Source organism: Polypterus senegalus, unplaced genomic scaffold (assembly GCF_016835505.1).
Source record: "Polypterus senegalus isolate Bchr_013 unplaced genomic scaffold, ASM1683550v1 scaffold_3681, whole genome shotgun sequence".
Classification (NCBI taxonomy): domain Eukaryota; kingdom Metazoa; phylum Chordata; class Cladistia; order Polypteriformes; family Polypteridae; genus Polypterus; species Polypterus senegalus.
This window is the reverse complement of record NW_024379361.1, coordinates 1-17,750: the sequence shown is the minus strand read 5'-3', so window position 1 is coordinate 17,750 and position 17,750 is coordinate 1. Positions and strand designations below refer to the sequence as shown.

Genomic DNA, 17,750 nt, shown 5'->3' with positions numbered 1-17,750 from the left:
AAATGAGGCACATTACTTGAATTCGGAGAGAGCATAAGTTACGGCACTATGGCTGTATGGTGCGACTCGAGGGTGATTCGACTTGCAGGACCTTCACTGTTGAGGACTCTAGCGCTGGACCAAGTTAAGGGGCGCCCATGTAATACCTGACTATGGCAGATAGATGGCCATTTCCGGAGGGGTTTGGGGTGATGGGACTGGACTGTACATCTGCCTGGTGAGTTGCCAAATGGGATCCTAAGCTGTTTCGTGGGATGGGTACGCAATGTGCTGTACTTGTGCATTCTCCCCAACCTGACCTGAACCTTCTGCATCTCCTTGACATTATTCCCAGTACCAAGAGGCCATGTGAAAGCTTTGTCTCATTACCTGCCTGAGGCTAAAATGATGTGTCGGGTGTGGCTTTTGTGCTGCAGTGCCACAAGGGTAGATCAGCAAGTGAAGTTCAAGGTGTGCTGTCATTGTTCTATTCTATCTCATATTACAGTTAACAGATCTAAATAAGTTATAAAATGTACACATGCTGTAACACTCACGCATTTGGAGAGTATTTTCAGGGTTGAAGCGTGTTTCTGTTTTTGCTTATTAATTTAACTACCATATTCTTCCTTATTACGTATTTTTCTGTCCTGCCGCTGCACTCAGTGAAGAGTTCTGTACACTTTGTCATTTTGTAACAATGACAAATTCAAAAAGAGTAGTGATAGTAGAACAAATCCACTTGCATTAACAGAGTACATAGATATAACAGTTGTCACACACACGTGCGCATGGGAGGCAGCTAAAGGGCTTGAGTGAAGGCAGTTCGGAGGCATGCCGGGGTGTGGCAGAGTGCACTGACTCTTTTTCTCCTTTGCCTGTAGACCATCCCCGGGGGATTTCACCTGGATCTCCTGACATCACTTCCGGGACTGAGCCAATGGAACTCGGCCACACCAGCTCCAGTCCCTCTGATGTCACCTCCGGCTACTGAGCCAATGGTGGAAGACCACGTGCCAGATCCATACGGCCTCACTTCCTGTCTCCCCCTTTAAAACCTGCCCCTTTCCTTTGTTTCCTCAGTCTTGTTTTGGACTCGGTTGTATGCACTTCAGTGCTCTGTATTTCTAAAGAAAACGACTTTTGCAGCCAGGATACCACAATATACGGGTGGCTGCCCCAACTCTTTATCTGTCCATGTCTCGTTCTTGTGACAGTGGCGTAGTTGGCAGGATGGAGAAGTCCCAGAAGAGAAGGGGACAGGACCTACAATATACCCAGGTGGGAGCGTACCGGGGCCGAGTCTTCAGGCGGGGAGGGTGCCCCGTGTCCGGCGTGACCGGTCGGGCTCCGCTCCCAGCACTCATAACTAGGCCATCTGGAGAGCCAGGGGTGTGCGGGTGGGGCTCACAGAATTGGGCTGCCCTGGAGGGAGGAAAAGGGACTCAGTATGCTCTCTTGGGGGAGAGTGCCTGCCTCCCTGCGAAACCAAAGCCCCATTTACCACCTAGGGGTGCCCCAGACTGGCAGGTGAATAAAATAAAAAAATGGAGGTTGGACCCTGAGCGCCACCAACAGACAAGCCTGGTCCTTATGGGCAATGGTAGGGCATTGGCTACGGCCATTTGGAAAACCGCCCTACCAAATAATAGAGCAGGTAGCTTGCTATCTGCTCCTGGAAGCGCTTTCCCGTGGCTTCACCCAGCCGGTTTGGGGCGAGCGGTTTAAGAACATGTCTGAGCTCATAGAGCTTATGGAGACGCAGAGGGCGGCCTCACACTCTGGGGGAGCAGAACCGCCTCATGTCAAACCCAGCCGGTGCGTTCCAAGACCTAGCCCCTCCCTGTACAATCCGGGCTCAGCAGGCGTCCGGTGGCTGCGGCGCGCAAACCGCTGGGGCAAGGAGGAATGCAGGTGGAGGCGAGGAGGGTTGGTGTGCTCGCTAATCCGTTGGCGGTCCCACATACTGGCGTGGTGATCGCCAGCGGACACAAGACCACAGGTTTGTTCGACCGGCAGCAACATTTCCATTGTTGCCCGCCGCTTTGTGCAACCGCAACAGTGGCTAAAATTTAAGACCGGTATAACCTGTGTCCACGGAGACATCCGCTGGTACAGGTCCGCCGCTTGTGTCATCAGTTACGGAGGGTCAGTTCGTAAGCTCACCGTAGCCGTCCTACCTGATCCTCCACACCCGGTGATACTAGGGCGGGACTGGTCTAAAATCAAAAGCGGTGAGACACATACCACTCCCGGGGTTAATTTGGGCCTCGTTATGGACGGAGATAACCCGTCTCAAGCTGCCTCCACGCCGTAATCAGCCGGCAGAGAGAGCGAAGCGGTCGCCCTGACTGGCGTGGCAACTCCACGAAGAAGAAAGAAGAAGAAGAAACCACGCCCATTGAGGTCGACGCTCGGACCTCTCTCCGTGTTGCGGTTCCAATTTAAAAGCGCCGGCTTCTTTTAGGAGAGAGCAATGGAATGATGACTCCCTGAAGTTTGTAAAAAATGCAGTGGTCCTTGTCAATGGCCAGCGCACTAATCAGTCGATGCCACAGGGCCCCTACTTTGTGCTAGATAATGACCTCCTTTACCGTGTAGCAATGCATGGCGGGCAGGAGGCGAGGCTGCTGCTGGTGCAGCGTACCTTCCGGCGGCAGGTCTGCGAGCTAGCACCGCCCACCTCCTAGGTGGCCACCTGGGCACCGAAAAACTCTGGAGCGGATCAAGCTCCGTTTCTACTGGCCAGGAATGTAGGGAGGTTAAAGCTTTTGCTTCCTGCCGGAGTGTCAACTGCGACAAATTCCTAGGAGGGACCGTGCTCCTCTCTGTTCCTATTCCACTGATTGTCGTTCCCTTCCACAGAATCGGGGTCGACCTGGTGGGACCCCTGGAGCCCTCAGCCCGAGGACACAAGTACATTTTAGTCCTCGTGGATTACGCTACGATACCCGAAGCTGTTCCGTTGCGCTCAGCTACCTCTAAAGCCATCGCGGGGAATTACTAGGGGTATTGGCGTGGGGATCCCCAAAGAAGTCTTGACAGACCAGGGGACCCCTTCACCTCGGAAACGTTCAAGGAGACTGCCAGATTACTGAAAATAAAGCATTTAAAGACCTCGGTGTATCATCCTCAAACCGACGGATTAGTAGAGAGGTTTAATCAAACTCTCAAGCAAATGCTGCGTAAGGTGGTCAGCGAGGATGGAAGGAACTGGGATCAGCTCCTCCCCCTCGTCCTTTTGCCTATCGGAAGTCCCACAAGCCTCCAGGGGTTCTCCCCTTTTGAACTACTGTATGGGCGACAACCTCGGGGCATATTAGATATTTTGAAAGAAGGCTGGGAAGAAGAGGCTCTTCCCTCCACAAACATACTGGAGTATATCGCGCGATTCTGCGATAGATTTGGAAAAGATTCGCCTGTCCTTAAAAGTCACATGGAGGAGGCTCAAGCAGCACAGGCCAGGTACTACAACCGCGGCACGTCTCTTCGGGAGTTCGGCCCGGGAGATCGGGTCATGGTCCTAGTGCCTACCTCCCACTCTAAATTGCTTGCCCACTGGCAGGGCCCCTCTGAAGTTAAGGAGAGGAAGGGACTGGTCGACTATTTGGTGAGTCAACCCAATCGTCGGCCAAAGGAGCGGGTTTATCATGTGAACCTGCTGAAACCGTGGAAGGACAGGGACCCGATCCCTCCTCCGGCCAGCCCCGCTCACTCTTCGCTCACACACACGACCTTAACTTCGGCACGGACTTAAGTCCCAGACAGCGGCAGGAGCTGGAAACAGTTATCCGGACCGTTCGGGAGGTAGTCAGTGAGAACCCCGGAAGGACCTCTCTGATTGAGCACAACATCGTGACAGAGCCCGGGGTTGTTGTCCGAGAACGCCGTGATCGTCTTCCGAGGCAAAAAAGGCTGAAGTGGAGCTTGAGATCAAGCGCATGCTGGAGCTAGGTGTGATTGAGGAAAGTTATAGTCCCTGGTCCAGCCCCATTGTGCTTTCGTCGGTAAGCCTGGCGGAAGTTGGAGGTTCTGCAATGACTTCCGTCGGCTTAATCAAGTCTCCCAATTTGATGCTTATCCAATGCCACGCGTGGACGACCTCCTCGAGAGGCTTGGACAGGCTCAATACCTGACCACACTTGACATGACGAAGGGTACTGGCAGGTTCCTTTAACGGACTCTGCGAAGGAAAAAAACGCGTTTAGTACCCCTAGCGGACACTGGCAGTATCGTGTCCTTCCATTTGGGTTACACGGGCTCCAGCAACCTTTCAGCGTCTGGTGGACAAAGTGCTTCGCCTCATAACTCATACAGTGCTGCCTACCTGGATGGCGTGGTCATCTATTCCAGCACATGGAAGGAACACCTACAGCATGTCCAAGCGGTATTACGGACACTTGGTGAGGCGGGCTCGGATTAATCCCAGAAATGCTTCTTTGGATTAAGCGAGGCCAAATATTTAGGCTACCTGGTGGGTCGGGGTACCGTAAGGCCACAGTGCTCCAAAATTGATGCCATTCTGAAATGGCCCGTCCATGAACCAAGCGGCAGGTCCAAGCCTTTCGGTTAGCGGGTACTACCGCCGGTTTGTACCTCGGTTTTGAGAGAGCGCGCCTTGACTGATTTAACAAAGAAGAGGGCCCCGAACATTGTGGTATGGACTGAAAAACAGGCTGCATTTGGTGACTTAAACAGGCCCTTACGTCCACACCTGTTTTGATGGCACCTAACTTTTCTTTGCCTTTCATCCTCCAGACGGACGCTTCGGACACAGGCCTGGGCGCCGTGCTGAGCCAAAGCGTCGATGGTGTGGAGCACCCCATCATGTTCCTGAGCGGAAACTGTTGGACCGGGAGACCAGGTATGCTGCGGTGGAGAGGGAGGCTCTGGCGATTAAATGGGCGATTACTCAGCTGAGGTACTACCTGTTGGGCGGGAATTCACCCTTGTCACGGACCATGCATCCCTACAGTGGATGGCCCTCCACAAGGAGTCGAATCCGGGTCACCCGGTGGTTTCTTGACCTGCAGCCGTACAAGTTTTCGCTCGTTCATCGTGGGCTCTCCGCCAGCGCTGATGCCCTTTCTCGGTTCACGACCTCTCGGTTAGGTCGCCCGACCCGTCGGGTCTGGGCTAAGGGGGGGGCCTTGTCACACATGTGCGCATGGGAGGCAGCTAAAGGGCTTGAGTGAAGGCAGTTCGGAGGCATGCGGGGTGTGGCAGAGTGCACTGACTCTTTTCTCCCTTTGCCTGTAGACCATCCCCGGGGGATTTCACCTGGATCTCCTGACATCACTTCCGGGACTGAGCCAATGGAACTCGGCCACACCAGCTCCAGTCCCTCTGATGTCACCTCCGCTCTGAGCCAATGGTGGAAGACCACGTGCCAGATCCATATGACCTCACTTCCTGTCTCCCCCTTTAAAACCTGCCCCCTTTCCTTTGTTTCCTCAGTCTTGTTTTGGACTCGGTTGTATGCACTTCAGTGCTCTGTATTTCTACAAGAAAAACGACTTTGCAGCCAGGATACCACAATATACGGGTGGCTGCCCCAACTCTTTATCTGTCCATGTCTCGTTCTTGTGACACAGTATTTTACAACGCCATTGCAGTTAAAATCTACTGATACAACTTTCACTAACACCAGTTTCTAAATAAGTAGTTTAAACATTTGCATCGATTGAAGTATTATTACTAGTTGTGAAGAGTTTGTGGTAAATTGAACTCCATGTTTCTTAAACATAACATTTTGACAGTACCACCCACTGGCTTGTTAAAATCTTTTGCAGTTGTCCTATCTCATTTTTTCAATAACTTGTATTTGGAAATTGTTTAGCCCATCAGCAGCTGTTCTCAGACATGTAAAAATGTAAAATATAGAAACTGAAATAACCTCTCCAGAAAAATGTATGTTATCCGTTTTCACAGAGAAAGACAGACACTATTTCTCACCATAGGAGTAAGACAGACACTTTAAGAAATTTGGCAATTCTTTTTTTTTTTAAAAGGGAAGTTTTCAAATTTCAAAACCTTGTACAGCAAGAAAAAAAGTGTGTAAAATTCAACTAAATTAGTCCACAAGGAGCCAAGTTGTTGTATGCAGATGAAGACCAGGTGTATACTTCATGTGACGCACGTGCTCCAGGAGATGCTACTGCTACACAAGAGTTGTATTGTTCATACTTGCACACGTACTTTACATAAATCTGGAAGATTCCACCAGGTGGCAGTGCAAGATATCATCACAGTGAGAACAGGTTCAGCTTCGCTGTGTTGTGAGTTTCCTGAAACACCCATTAAATTCTGAGGACACCTTGCCGTAATATCACTGAAAAGGATGGATGTTTAATGATTCAATCCATCAATCTAAGGATGCCCATTCCTGCTAGCATCGGGCATAAGGCAGAAACAATCCCTGGACGGGACATCAGCTCAGCGCAAGATGAACACAAGCACTCACATACACTAGCAGCATTTTATTGTCACCAACTCTAGCGTGAAGTATAAATGAGCCCTTAAACACACATATGATGATAATAAGTGGTTGAGAATTTTGAATTAAAAAAAGAAAAAGACTTTGAAATAAAAGTCATATGGACGGTTTAAGTTGTTGAGTTTCTCATTCACAAGTCTTCTCATTTATAGCATAGAGCAAATTAAACTAAAGAAGCTAAATAGACAGATCTGCTTTTAGTCACTAAAGCATCAAGTAATTACCTCAAAATTTTCTAACAAGCACAAAAGCTCAGGGAAGACGATATTCTTGCCCATATGTTGTAAGAGGACCTGGTAGAATAAGCCCGGTCTCTTTGCAACTGTTGGTTACCTTGTGGTCCAGGAAATATCTCATCTTCTGTAGAAATGTAATAGTTCATGTCCACACAACACTAACCATCACACGATACAGCATGTAATGTGCTAAATTCAAGATTCACATTCTTCTACAATACAGTGTGAAGTTCATCATAACCGGATTTTCTTTCTTGAATCAGAAGTACACATCTATGGCTGCTGGTAATCAGTGGCCAGGATCAACTTTGAATTAAACTTTTTAAGGCCATCTGTTGATGCCTGCCATTTTACTGCGTTCTCTCAGATTCATCTCGTATATTGGAGAGTTTAATGCATCCATACATTAAATTCTGGACCCCCTCAATTTCATTCAGAGACAGAGGGCAGAACACCCAAATTAAAAGAGGATCTCTTGGTAGCATTTTGATTAATAATCTCTCAGTGCCCTTTATTACCTTTTTGTTACATTCTGGGATTAACTTTATATCTTATGTATACAATTTGTCATTCTTTTCTGATGCCAGTATCAGTACTTTCTTTGGAGGCCATGTGCCTCAATGTGAAGATGTAAAAATGTTTTCTGCTCGCAATGTTACAAGTGTGATTTGCTGTTTAGTAACATACTTTGAAATGTCACAGTGAAGTTCATCGTGAACAGTACTTGAAATAGCAAATGCCATGGTGAGATATCAACTGAAGGTACATTCTGGTCTTTCAAAGGAACACAAGATGATGTTAAAATATCTACACACTAGCCTAAAGAATACAATAAAGTTTGTCATGCTATTTTGACAATGAACTATATTTAAATTGATTAACAAAGACCACTGATGTTTTTCCACAACATTCCCTGCTTGAAAAACTGTGTGAAACATCGGAGTGGCTTCAGATTTGGTCCTCAAGAGAGATGTCATGCTATAGCCCTGGAATTCTAGTGGTCCCTATCCTTGTATGGCAATCAGCATGTACACCTCATGTAGAAACATTTGTGTTAACAGCAATCAGGAGTCGTCATTCAATTTGATAGACAGATTAGAGAAGACTGAATGTGGTAAGTTAGTTTAGGGCATAAAACCGGTACTCTATTGTTAAAACCAAGTAATTTCCTTCGGGATTAATAAAGTATAATAATAAAAAAAAAATACAATCAATCACTTCATCTGATTAGTAGCTACAATTTTCTCCAGTGAGTCTGAGACTGGGTTTATACATGAGTTTAATTTGTGATCAACCATTTTCACATTCACAGTTGCTTTCAGGTTTGTTCAAGCCCAAAGATGGAAAGGAGATTATCAAAGTGTACTTCATGATGAGTTCATGCATTGCTTATCAATTATTATTCTCCAGTTCTACAAAAGGATTACAGATTACAAAAATAGTGTATTCCGTTGAATTAAATGAATAGAAAAATAAATCAGATTACATATTGCTACTATGAAGATCACTGATGCATGTATAAATGTGGCTAGGATATACCACATGCTTGCCTAGGCCAGTATAATGGAGAATCTCAAAAGGTCTCTTCCATTGCTTGGACTGCTCCGTTTCTATTTCCACTTTCATAAATCAGCTTCTTTCTTTTAAAGGGGAAATCCCAAGACCCATTTGTGCAAACAGAAGAAGCCTTGACTGAAGAACAGGAAAGTCAAAGTGCATCTGGTAGTATCTGGAGCTTAGATGATAGGAGGCAGGAATCTGTGTTCTCACATCTCTCTGATCACTTGGGATGTTATGCTGTTAACTTAAGAAAAAGACAACACAAACAATGATCATAGTAGATGTTCAAGTGCTCTCCTACATGTGCAATTAGTAGTTTTGTCTCTCACCTTTTGGACAATGTATCATCAACAGGAGAAGTCACATTTTTAAAAGACCATCAGCCTTTAATATGCACATGAGCCCTGCCTATTTCGTTTTTATATAAGCTATTCACTGTGTACCCAAAAACACCTTTCAACCCAACCACTTTACTTTTATGAAAATACCAATATTTTCCCCTTTGTTTCTTTTTTTATACAGCCAATAAATGAATAAAGGTTATGTTTCTAAATGCAACATCTGTGATAAAAAGCAGATGAAGAATGAAACAGGACTTCCCTGTTCTAAAGATGTGTCCACCTAATCCACATTAACAGTAGGAATTTTCAATTCAGAGTAATACTAGACTTTGAGCCATGACTAGACATAGCAACAGCTTAACATGAGTACAAAGCAAGTCACTAATAATATTAAATCATTATAAAGTGTCATTTTGAGATGTGGTCTATTTTTCCCATTAAAGCAAATTAGAGGTGAAAATATTCTGTGACGAGAGAAGGGAGATTTACTGAAATAGAGAGTTATCATGCAAAGATTTGAGGTTTGAAATAAACTATTTAAAGAAATCAATAGTTAAATGTACAGTTATTAGCTTTTTCCAAGACTTAATGAATTACCAAAAGGCAGTTTTTCTATATCTAAGGACATAGACCCATTTTAGTAAATGGAATACACAATTTTTACTTCTTAACTCTTTTAGGGTGGATGTCGACAAATGGGGTTGAGGACGGATATCAGGGGCAGAGAGTGATAGAAAACTGTAAATGTTGATAAAACTCACTGTTACATTGCTCGGAGGACTGCTAGACTTGTTAAAATGACGTTGAAACCCTGCGTGTGTGTGAGTAGTGTAGAGTAAGCAACGCCTAGAATGCCATCGACATCAGGCGAGTGAGCGAATGCAAAAAAGCAAAATACTCCGATTTTGATACAAGTGATATGGAGATTGAAAATGAAAGTCAGGTGCCTGCATCAACTGATCGTAGTGCTGGACACGCTCGTGCAGCTGACACGCCAACGAACACATTCATCCTGGGAGAACTACAGAGACATCGATCTGCGGGAGATAAGCTAGCAACTGCATTTCACCAAAAGACACGGCCTGCTGTTGGACACTATGGATTAGCAGCCACTTGACTACTGCAAGCCGTTGATTTACCAGAAAATCCCTTTCAGCTTATGAGTGATGTAATCAAGTATGTGAATATGCATACTGTAGGGGCTCCTGGAACATAAAACGGCGTGACAACATAAGTGTTTTATGTTGATTTATGTGTGAAACCATTGACATGTGTGCTTTTTAGAAAACTGAGCTTTTAAAAATATTCAGCCCTGGGACAGAAGGAAGAAAAATAATTAGCCCTAAAAGAGTTTATCCTGGCCATGGTTTTATTATCCATCCATCCATTTTCCAACCCGCTGAATCCGAACACAGAGTCACGGGGTCTGCTGGAGCCAATCTCAGCCAACACAGGGCACTTTACACTGGCTCCCAGTTAAATTTAGGGCAGATTTCAAAATCCTCCTTTTAACATATAAAGCATTAAGCGGCCAAGGTCCGGCTTACTTGTCTGAACTTATCATGACTTACAAACCTGAGCACATTAAGATCTCAAGATGCGGGTCTGCTTAGGATTCAAGGATTAATAAAATAACAGTGGGAGGTCGAGCTTTTAGTTACAGGGCCCCTAAACTGTGGAATGGTCTTCCTGCTTCCATAAGAGATGCCCCTCGGTCTCAGCCTTTAAATCCCGGCTGAAGACTCACTACTTCAGTTTAGCATATCCTGACTAGAGCTGCTGATTAACTGTACATACTGCATCTCTGTTGTTAGTCATTAGCACTATAACATAAGTAACATGATAATTATATTTGAATACTAACCTCACCTATTCTGTTTCTTTCTCGGTACCCAAATGTGGCCATTGGTGCCACGCCCACCTGCCAAGTTGTTTGCCTGCCAAAGGTAAAGTCATCCCTGATGGAGGATCACAGGAATCATGGGAAAGAGGGGTCCTTTCATCGAGACAATGTTTCAGCCGTGGCGTGGCCAAATGGAGATGCAGCTAGATGGATGAGGTCTCCAGGACTCTAAAATATCCAAACCTAAATATGTCATATCATCTACTGTTAAACCGTAATTCTAAAATTTTTTATGCTGTCTTAAGGAATTGTTCTGTTGTGTATATTGTATTGTATTGACCTACTTTTTGACACCTACTGCACCAACCTACCTGAAAGGGGCCTCTTTGAACTGCCTTCCGAGGTTTCTTCCATTTTCCCTACAAGGTTTTATTGGGAGTTTCCTGTCTTCAGAGAGTCAAGGCTGGGGGTGTCAAAAGGCAGGGCCTGTTAAGCCCATTGCGGCATCTCCTGTGATTTTGGGCTATACAAAAATAAACTGTATTGTACAAGGCAGGAACCAATCCTAGGCAGGGTGCCAACCCACCGCAGTGGTTTTATTATGCTGAGACGAAAAACTCTCACTCCATTTTTATGTAACCATCTCCTGCTCTCTCTCGTATAGAACCTTAAAATAAAAACTTCTAACTTTAAGCTCTGCCTGTAATCAGCAGAAATACGTCATAAACTCAATAGGTAATTATTTTTAAATGGGCATTTGTCATGGTATACCACTGGCTTGCAAAATTAAGCTTAATCTGTATTTACTTGAAAAGGATATGTGCCAAATTCACCAGCAGGAACAACAAAGGCAAAGGCAGCTAACTTTGATGGATACCAAGGGCAAAGTGAGATTTACATCCACTGAGTAAAGTTAGCATTGCCTGCCATCTTATAGCACCATCATTTATTTCAGCTATAGAGGATAGAATCCTACTCAACACACAATACACTTAAGGAGGGAATGGGATTTAGAGTCTAAGCAGCAGCACTTTATATTACTGATGACATGTTCTTTCATATTATGCAAAAACTGTTTGCTTCTGTGTTATACATTTGTTTGAGGTTTGCAGCTGCCACCAATATAATTCAACTTTGTTGTAATTTAATTTTAACTTTGTACAGTCACTGGATGACACTTAAATTTATGGCATATTAATTTAAAAGTGTGCAAAAATATATATAAACACAGAACCCCTAAACTCTATGGCACGTCTTTCAATCAAACCTTGCAATATCTATATCAGTAGGTGCAAACTGAGATTCATAGTATAACTGTAAAAGCATATCTAGATGAACAATTAAATCATGCTCCTTACTTTAGGATATCTTTGTGTTAGAGATCACAAGCTGTGCAATTAAAAACAAACATTGCATTTTATCCTGCTAAGATGGTACATTAACAGTAGGAATTTTCAATTCAGAGTAATACTAGACTTTGAGCCATGACTAGACATAGCAACAGCTTAACATGAGTACAAAGCAAGTCACTAATAATATTAAATCATTATAAAGTGTCATTTTGAGATGTGGTCTATTTTTCCCATTAAAGCAAATTAGAGGTGAAAATATTCTGTGACGAGAGAAGGGAGATTTACTGAAATAGAGAGTTATCATGCAAAGATTTGAGGTTTGAAATAAACTATTTAAAGAAATCAATAGTTAAATGTACAGTTATTAGCTTTTTCCAAGACTTAATGAATTACCAAAAGGCAGTTTTTCTATATCTAAGGACATAGACCCATTTTAGTAAATGGAATACACAATTTTTACTTCTTAACTCTTTTAGGGTGGATGTCGACAAATGGGGTTGAGGACGGATATCAGGGGCAGAGAGTGATAGAAAACTGTAAATGTTGATAAAACTCACTGTTACATTGCTCGGAGGACTGCTAGACTTGTTAAAATGACGTTGAAACCCTGCGTGTGTGTGAGTAGTGTAGAGTAAGCAACGTCTAGAATGCCATCGACATCAGGCGAGTGAGCGAATGAATGCAAAAAGCAAAATACTCCGATTTTGATACAAGTGATATGGAGATTGAAAATGAAAGTCAGGTGCCTGCATCAACTGATCGTAGTGCTGGACACGCTCGTGCAGCTGACACGCCAACGAACACATTCATCCTGGGAGAACTACAGAGACATCGATCTGCGGGAGATAAGCTAGCAACTGCATTTCACCAAAAGACACGGCCTGCTGTTGGACACTATGGATTAGCAGCCACTTGACTACTGCAAGCCGTTGATTTACCAGAAAATCCCTTTCAGCTTATGAGTGATGTAATCAAGTATGTGAATATGCATACTGTAGGGCTCCTGGAACATAAAACGGCGTGACAACATAAGTGTTTTATGTTGATTTATGTGTGAAACCATTGACATGTGTGCTTTTTAGAAAACTGAGCTTTTTAAAAAATATTCAGCCCTGGGACAGAAGGAAGAAAAAATAATTAGCCCTAAAAGAGTTTATCCTGGCCATGGTTTTATTATCCATCCATCCATTTTCCAACCCGCTGAATCCGAACACAGAGTCACGGGGTCTGCTGGAGCCAATCTCAGCCAACACAGGGCACTTTACACTGGCTCCCAGTTAAATTTAGGGCAGATTTCAAAATCCTCCTTTTAACATATAAAGCATTAAGCGGCCAAGGTCCGGCTTACTTGTCTGAACTTATCATGACTTACAAACCTGAGCGCACATTAAGATCTCAAGATGCCGGTCTGCTTAGGATTCCAAGGATTAATAAAATAACAGTGGGAGGTCGAGCTTTTAGTTACAGGGCCCCTAAACTGTGGAATGGTCTTCCTGCTTCCATAAGAGATGCCCCCTCGGTCTCAGCCTTTAAATCCCGGCTGAAGACTCACTACTTCAGTTTAGCATATCCTGACTAGAGCTGCTGATTAACTGTACATACTGCATCTCTGTTGTTAGTCATTAGCACTATAACATAAGTAACATGATAATTATATTTGAATACTAACCCTCACCTATTCTGTTTCTTTTCTCGGTACCCAAATGTGGCCATTGGTGCCACGGCCCACCTGCCAAGTTGTTTGCCTGCCAAAGGTAAAGTCATCCCTGATGGAGGATCACAGGAATCATGGGAAAGAGGGGTCCTTTCATCGGAGCAATGTTTCAGCCGTGGCATGGCCAAATGGAGATGCAGCTAGATGGATGAGGTCTCCAGGACTCTAAAATATCCAAACCTAATTATGTCATATCATCTACTGTTAAACCGTAATTCTAAAATTTTTATTATGCTGTCTTAAGGAATTGTTCTGTTGTGTATATTGTATTGTATTGACCCCCTACTTTTGACACCTACTGCACGCCCAACCTACCTGGAAAGGGGTCTCTCTTTGAACTGCCTTTCCGAGGTTTCTTCCATTTTCCTACAAGGTTTTATTGGGAGTTTTCCTTGTCTTCTCAGAGAGTCAAGGCTGGGGGCTGTCAAAGGCAGGGCCTGTTAAAGCCCATTGCGGCACTTCCTGTGTGATTTTGGGCTATACAAAAATAAACTGTATTGTACAAGGCAGGAACCAATCCCAGGCAGGGTGCCAACCCACCGCAGTGGTTTTATTATGCTGAGACGAAAAAAAACTCTCACTCCATTTTTTATGTAACCTAATCTCTGCTCTCTTCGTATAGAACCTTAAAATAAAAACTTTCACTTTAAGCTCTGCCTGTAATCAGCAGAAATACGTCATAAACTCAATAGGTAATTATTTTTAAATGGGCATTTGTCATGGTCACTCCACTGGCTTGCAGCATTAAGCTTAATCTGTATTTACTTGAAAAGGGAGGTATGTGCCAACGACCACCAGCAGGCAACAAAGGCAAGGCAGGCAGCTAACTTTGATGGGATACCAAGGGGTCAAAGTGCAGATTTACATCCACTGAGTAAAGTTAGCATTGCCTGCCATCTTATAGCACCATCATTTATTTCAGCTATAGGAGGATAGAATCCCACTCAACACACAATACACTTAAGGAGGGAATGGGATTTAGAGTCTAAGCAGCAGCACTTTATATTACTGACTGACATGTCTTTCATATTATTGCAACAAACTGTTTGCTTCTGTGTTATACATTTGTTTGAGGGCTTTGCAAGCTGCCACCAATATAATTCGAACTTTGTTGTAATTTAACTTTTAACTTTGCACAGTTCTACTGGGATAGACACTTAAATTTATGGCATATTGAATAAAAAAGTGTGCCAAAAATATATATAAACACAGAACCCCCTAAACTCTATGGCCACGTCTTTCAATCAAACCTTGCAATATCTATATCAGTAGGTGGTGCAAACTGGAGATTCAATAGTAATAACTGTAAAAGCATATCTCAGATGAATCAATGTTAAATTCATGCTCCTTTACTTTTAAGGATATCTTTGTGTTACAGAGATCACAAGCTGTGCAATTAAAACAAAAACACAACAGTTGCATTTTATCCTGCTAAGATGGTAAACCTAATTAAAGCAAGGCTGAAAAAAAACTTTACATTTTGCAGAGTGACATAGAAAGTGACCACAACAGTATTTTATGTGAAATGGCATCCACAAAAGAAAGTATTAAGTGAGAAATTAGCCCAATTATTTATTTTTAGTTATACCTTTCCCACTTTATCTTCATGTAAGCTGCTGCTTGGAAGCAAAACCCTTAAAGTGAGCACTTCAGTAATGTTCTTACTCTTTCCACATGCCCAGCTTTGCAATGGATGGAGAAGGTAATAAACACTAAATATTTAATTTATTCTAATTTCATTCTAAATGAGGTATTTTCTGTAGTCACTGTTGTCTATATCCAGTACATATTCTCTCATTTTAAGCACTATGACTTGCATTTCTGCGATTTAAATTACTTGTATAATAACTCTTTGTATAGCTTCCTACTATTCCTTCTATGAATTCTATTAAAAGATTAAATAACTACAACAAAGAGGATGAAGTTAGCTTCACCTGCACCTTGTTGATATTTTATATCCTTTCTTTTCTGTGCACTTTTTGTTGTATGCTTCAATAAAGCTTGCGACCAAATGCAATGAGCAAAAATTTCCAACGCGAACGCTTGCATTTTTAATAAGCCAAGGTTTTCAATTTAGAACATAATCACTATTTTAAAATTAGTCTGTTCTTTGAACGCACTGATGTAATGAAGGAGTTGAATATAATAAAAAGATTTTGAAGAAAGAGTGCTTGTACTTACAAAATACACTAATGCATGCTAATTTATAAGACGTATTGAACGTCTCTGCGTAGGTTTCATTCTGGAACTCCCAATAATCCACATTGCAGTTCATCACTATTTATAAACGTGAATAAATGCAAACAAAATTACAAATGATCTATCACTATGAAAAGTTATGGAAATAACTCAATCTAAACTTCTGTAAAGCACAATTTTGCAAAATGCCTTGACACATTAGACTCCCACCTAGTGCTAGTTTCATTCTTATTTTGCACCCAATGCTTCTAAGAAGGCCATTGGATCAGCAGGTTAGAAAATTAATGGATGGACTTGGCAGGTTTGGCTGGATAAAAACCATTAGGTTATTGTAATATGTCCATCACTGAAAAAGGATGCAATACACAGCAGCATTGTTTTTTTATTTAAATGAAATACTCTTTTCAATCAAGATGCAACAAACTTTAAGAACATATTACCACTACCAAATAAATCTGGCAAAATCAAATATAATGCTACAAGGCTGTGATGGTGTCAATAACTAAACTTTAAAAGATCACAGCCTAAAATATCAATCTGTATATTCCAAGTAATTATTAATCTGTCTACTTTGGAACAATGAAGTAAATACTGAAAAGGAACCAATGTAATGTGTTGTATTGCACAACTATTGTGAAAAAAGGAAAAACAGTCTTTTCATCACTGGAAGGATATTTTGCATCTAGAAGATGGTCGGTCCAGAAGCTCAGTAACTGCAAGCTACACAAACACTTTTTTGTATCATAACTCTATAGACATTATACATACAGTACACACCACTATAGGAAGTTACATTTAACATTGTTAAAAAAAAAATTGCATTTGGACTTGACTTTCACCTTAATAAAAGTATATAGTCTGTGTTTCTGTATGTGTGTCTGTCCGGTTGCTATCTCTTTGTCATTCTAATAGATGACACATTATAAATATTAACTTTTACAAATCCCATACCAAAGGACATATAAACGGAGACCTATGCATTGTATGGTACACTGCAAAGGTTAACGTTGAGGTCTATGCTGATTACTTAGATTTCAACCCATCTTAGACAAGTAGCACAGCTAGTAAAAACATTAGTTAAAAACATTGATGGCTTCTACTTCAGCACTATTCTCAGCGACTTATCCACTTTCATTCCAGCTAACCACAGATATCATGCCTGTTAGATAAAACCTTTGTTTTATCTTTGTTGAACTGTGCCAAATTCAAAATTATTGAACAACTTGCATGCTTCCATGAGCACAGCTATAAAAAGTGCTTTGCTCAACTAATGTAAAGTCCTTGCTTGTTCACTTATAAACTGTCTATTGATCACATAAATCTGCTGCATACATCACTGGTCCTCTTCACACATAAGCTTACCTTCTTCTCTTCGGAGTGCACACTGGAGGTTTTTCCCAACCATTCATTTTGCACCTGATAGTTTTCACTTTGGGTCTATATCTGTTCATATGAAAAAGAAGAAGAAAAAAAAAGTCAAATCACACAGTCAATTACCACACTCTAATGTGACAATGATCACAAGCCTCCTTCATATATCAATTAGGCAGAATTTCCCAGGAATTTCACAGGAAATAGTTCGAATGAGAGGCCATGTCTTTTGTGTTAGCACATCTTCAGATTCTTGAGTTCTTTTATGCAGTTCTGCTATTTTTGCATAAGTAAAGTTGCCTAAGTTTTAAAAGATTGTGATTTTGGGACAAATAAAAATATACATGCTTGCATCGAAGATTATTAGTAATAGAGCAAATGTATAACTTGACTACATCCAAACACTTTTGTCTTTGATAAAATCAATTTTGACGGAAAGGTCACGTAATGCTTATTAAGACTTGCTTTCACACACACCATGATGACCTAATAATTTCCTGGATCAATAGCATTCACACAATCTCTTTGATTTCCTAATTTCTTTATGTGAATTTTAATCTCTATACAGTAAAATTTACTGGACAGAATTTGATCAAAATGGATAGGTTTCTGCCATTTTACAATTCAATGACTATGTCAAGTTTAATTTGGACTTAGTC

At 42.3% G+C, this 17,750-nt stretch overlaps 1 long non-coding RNA gene across 1 annotated transcript; it reads right to left on the bottom strand.

The window, feature by feature from the left end:
• Nucleotides 1–7,972: 7,972 nt before the first annotated feature.
• Nucleotides 7,973–17,164, bottom strand: LOC120519881. Its single transcript, XR_005631690.1, has 2 exons — nucleotides 17,083–17,164; nucleotides 7,973–8,515 (listed from the first exon to the last, which is right to left on the bottom strand). It is a non-coding gene; the product is annotated as an uncharacterized LOC120519881 (long non-coding RNA).
• Between the last annotated feature and the right edge of the window lie 586 nt (nucleotides 17,165–17,750).